We start from the raw sequence: 4,880 nt of genomic DNA, 5'->3' as shown, positions 1-4,880 counted from the left end.
CCCCGGCTCCTCAGGCCGGTGGCATCCCGGGGGGACACAGGCGCTTGTGCTGCCGAGCTGGGGGCTGGCTCTGAGGGAAGCCATCGCCTTTTGTTCCTCCTCTCGCCCCCCTCCCAGGGCCAGCTCCCACCAAACTTCTCCTCAGGAGCCCCCCCACGGGAGCCCCAAACCCCCTGTCTCGCTCTGCACCTACCCGAAGCTTTTTGAACCGTTTCTTGTTAACGCGGCCCCTCGCCTCATCCACCCCTGGTGCACCGTGGGCTGGGCTGGTGGCAGGGCCCCCGGCTTTGTGCTGCCCCAAACCACCTGGCCGAGGGCTCCGACATGTCGGGGTGGAGCTGCTCTAAAGCGGGACTCCGCTGCCTGGGGAGCTGTGCGAAACATGGGCTGAAAGGGTCCTGTCCCACCGTGGCGTAGTTAAACGTCCAAAGGATAAATCCACCAGGCAGAGGAAAGTGACGTGGGGGAGGCCGAGAGCCCCCAGCAAGGCAGCAGCAGGGTCTGACACGGATCCCCCCCATAAGAAATGGGGTTCTGCGGCTAATTTGCTGCTAAAAACATGCCGGCAGTGGTAGGATAAATCACGAAACCTGCTTCTGGCTCCCACCCCATTGATCAGAAAAGTACCCTTTTGTGTCAAATCACCAGCCTCAAACCGAGCCCATCTGTTCCATTTCACACCACCGTGTTCAGTATAGGGGTTCACCAGGCGCTCGCAGACATTTAGCAAGGCATCAGCCCTGCTCCGGCATGATGTATTTCAGTGCGTAGGCTGTACAGAAATGCATGCATTAAATGGATACTTCACGGGATATGTTATTTTGCACAGTGCATTCTGGCAGAAGCAAAACAGGCCTAAAATGTCACCACCCAATGCAAACACAAGGTGATCCCGATTCAGCTGCTGGTTGTAGCCATGCAACCATGGAGAAGCTCGCAAGACAGAGCTGTCAGGCTGCAAATTCGGGTTTTGCGAGGGTCAGGTCGAGCCCTGTGGCATATCACCACCAGCGAGCTCTTTTCTGAAGACAAGCATTTCCATACAACCCCTTGCGCATTCAAGAAATGACCGAGAACTTTTGGTGTGAGACGTGAGCACTGGGTTTCTTCCCTCTGAAAATCACATTATCCGTGGAAAGATATTTTTTTGGACATGGAGGCCTGGGAATCGGCTGCTCTCAGGGAGTGTCCCTCACCATCTGCTCGTACATCTGTCAAATCCACTCACAAAGCCCTGCCCGGAGTCCTTGTTCGGGAAACTGTAGGATAGATTAGCACTCCTTTTTATTTTCCTACGCTGCTGTGATGTGAACGCAATGGAAAATTCAGACGGAAGGGGTATTTTGTTAGGTTTGAGGCAGGTATGTGTATTTTAAACACACGCAGTTTAAATCTCCAGGGGAAGCTGAGCTAGAGGGAAAACCCTTGGCCAGACCTCAGCTGTGCATCGGCTGTGGGAGCCTGTGGAATCAGAAGGTGTGCTGTTCCTTTCCTCCCTTTTTAAAAGTCTTTTCAAGACTTTTAATGGTTATTTCAAATTAATATTTCCCTCCTATGGTGACTGATGAAAGCATCTGAGCTTTCGAATATTTTCATGAATATTTATTCATTTTCTTGAGGGTTTTTTAATATTCTTTTTCTATTAGTTTTACCTGCCTGAATTTTAGATAATTTTTCTTTATTACATCTGTATTCTCCTTTTTTTAATTGTAATGCCATGAGGAGAGCAAAAGGAAGTTATCTGCTGTTTGATTTTGCTCCTCAGGGCCCAAATCCTGCAATGAACCTTCCTTCATCCAAACACCTGAGGATGCGCAAGCACAAAACTCAGGGTTGCTGGTATACATTTCACTTGTCATTCTCCAACAATTTTCTCTTAGCTATGTACATAAATACAGATATGTACACACACAGATGCATGAGCTGCTCCTATAACATCCAGATAAATAGAAAACCTTGAGAAGGCATCTAAGTGTTTACGGCTAGATTCATAGTACATGATTTGCGGGATCCAGTGGCTGTTACTAAGTTTGGAGCCAAGTTTAAACTCTATTGCAGTCACCAGGAGTAAACTAAGGATGTGGAGTTTAGATCAGCTACATTGTCTTTTGGAAGGGGAGAGGGGTGCCTCTATCCTTCACCACGGACTATGCCAGGGGTCCAACATCAGGAGGTTCCTAATTCTCTTCCATTAAGTAGAATGAATTGCGACCTTCATTCCACCAGAGGTTTAGCCTGTTCTCACATCTCTGATCCAGGGACAATACAGTGCAGGGAGGCTTCTTAAATCCCCCCCCCCAAGACAGTAATGGTCGGGTGCAAAAGCCTCTATGAGCAACTTCATCCCAAATTATTTGTGTTTAGACTCACTTGACAGACCTTCAGACATACAGCAGCCCTGCTGGAAGTCTTATTTAAGTCAGCATTTACATCAGTAGCTGCACTGATGTAAATGCTGAAGAACATTTCCCTTGAAAAGATTTCAATAATGATGCAAATGATTTCAATAATTTTATTGATGCTGTTTGTGGGGGAAGGAACACAGGCAGCTCCTCCACGTTCACCTCCCCCTTCTGGGGCCTTGGGTATCTGGATGGATTGCAATGGTCTTTGATGGACAACAAAGGCTCTTTTGTTCTGTCAAAGAAGCAGAGCCAATAACGCCCCAAAGAAGTCAGCACAGAGAGCTCCACTCACCCGACCAAAAACAAAAGAATAAAGTGTGCAGCAATGCCAATTATCTTTCCTAGAGAATTAACCCCTTCCATCATCCCAACCCTTCCGCATTCCTACAGAAGGACCTTTCTGGCTGCCAGTGTCTTTTCACTTTCATCCTATTGCTCTGCTTCAGGCTGTCAACCCCAATCACTGTCAGAATTGCTGATAATTAAGTATTGCCTCCTCTTTCTTCACCTCAGAAAAATGCAAAAGCCAGCTAGCTCTCTTAAAACTACTGTCAGGGGCCCGGAAGATCGATAGTGGCATATCCTGCACTGACATCCAGCCTTGTGTTTTTTTGAATCAACCACATCGTTATTGTCAATGAGAACTGTTAGCCTCAAAAGCATGTTACATGGTGTCTCCAGAGGCAAGGGTCCTCACTGAGCAAACCTAGTCTATGCTAAGAAAATTGCCTTGGTAGGGTTAAATTTGATTTAAAAATCAATCCAGTTACACTGGTACAATGTAAATAAAATTGAACCTTAAATAGATTTAAATGTAGCTTCTACTGGTTTGATTTAATTCAAAACATTATCAATGTCTAAGTAGCTTCACTTGCATTAAGAGTTGGCATTGGTGAAGGCAGATTGATTTTACATGGATTTAATTATCAAAACTCGAGCAGATGTAGCCTTACTCTGAAGTGAGGATGGGGGAGCAGAAGTCAGCACAGTTTCTTGAATAGTACGTGACCAGGCCCTGCTCCACAGACCCAGCAAGTGCTAATGCTCAAAGGGAGGGGAGAAACTGCCCTCTCCTTCTCTTCCCTCCATCCTTTGGTAAGTTCAGTAACAGCAACATTCAACTTTTCCTGGCAGAGCCATACTTCAGCTAAAAGATGGGCACAGAGCTTTGTGTTGAAATGCCACAGCATAGCTTTGTAGGATAAAATGTCTTGATTTCCCAGCCCGATGCCACAAGTATGAGGGCAAGTCAACGGAAGCCAGATAATTCACAATTCTGAAAGGAAATACCTTTTAGGCAACGTGTAATCAGCCTGCGGAACTCATTGCCACAGGATGCTGTTGCAGCCAAGCATTTAACAAAGAAATTCCCTAACAATTCATACCAGTGGGACCTTGCCAGCCCTCAAAATTGATCGTAGACCACCGTGTAGCTCTAGATCCATGTGGGGCTTTGCACCCCGGTCACAGTGCAGGGGAAGGCTGTGACCATGCATTATGTCTAGGCTGTGTGTAATATTGCTTGGGGCCTATTTGAAAGTAAGGGTTGGTTTGATCCACAGACCAGATGCAGTCTTCTTGTCGTAGTAGTGTCTACACATGAGACAACATGCTCTTTTGCCACCCAGATTAGAAGACCTGTTGGAGTACACCATGGTTCCCTTCCACCTGCGAGCTGAGGCTCTCTTCCCATGTAGGCAGCGCAGGGGGGATGGTATGTGCCCGCACCGCTCACTGTGATGCCTAACACAGTGTCAGTTCGTAGCTGGAGTGCAGAACCAGGCTTCACAAAACCCTAACCCACAGAGCACCAGCGTGTGAGGCACCCCTGGGAATAGGACCAGAGAAGCACATGTAGAGGTACACAGACAATGGCAGTATTGGCAATTGTATTAGGAAACACCAAAAACTGTTTTGGAAGGCATCTAGACCCTCCCCATCTGCCTACTCTGGAATTTCATGCATTCTCCCAGGGTCATCCAAAAGCCTTCAGAGGCTCTGGGCAGAATGCCTGCATGTGCAGTTCTGCACACCATCTGAAGTTACCCTTTCAGGCTTCAGACCCAAGCTTCGCGACTTAAGTCAGCATTGCAGTTCCTTCTGACCTCTCTGCAACTGGCCTCTTTTACAGGCAACACAGTTCTTCCTTTCCTCATATAAGTATGGATCCTTTGCAGTTTAAAACATCCTGGAGCACTCAGAAGTCTAGCTTGGGTATAAACATTTAGCAAATTTCCCCTACAGAACAAACGATGGCTGGAAACTGTCATGTACCCTAGGATTTCCTGTAAACATCTACAAAGTTCTTTTGGTTTTTTATCAGATCTGAAGCCCTGTTTCCAAACCAGTTCTTTCTGAAAATATTTGGTTTTCTAGGTTTCCTATGCTGCTGTAACAAACATACCTGTCTGCAAAACCCATGTACATCTGTGCTGTCCACTGCTGCTTTACCTAGGTGGATGGACTACTCCTAAT

Source organism: Pygoscelis adeliae, unplaced genomic scaffold (genome assembly GCF_000699105.1).
Source record: "Pygoscelis adeliae isolate BGI_AS28 unplaced genomic scaffold, ASM69910v1 Scaffold123, whole genome shotgun sequence".
Classification (NCBI taxonomy): domain Eukaryota; kingdom Metazoa; phylum Chordata; class Aves; order Sphenisciformes; family Spheniscidae; genus Pygoscelis; species Pygoscelis adeliae.
This window is presented reverse-complemented; position numbering follows the sequence as displayed.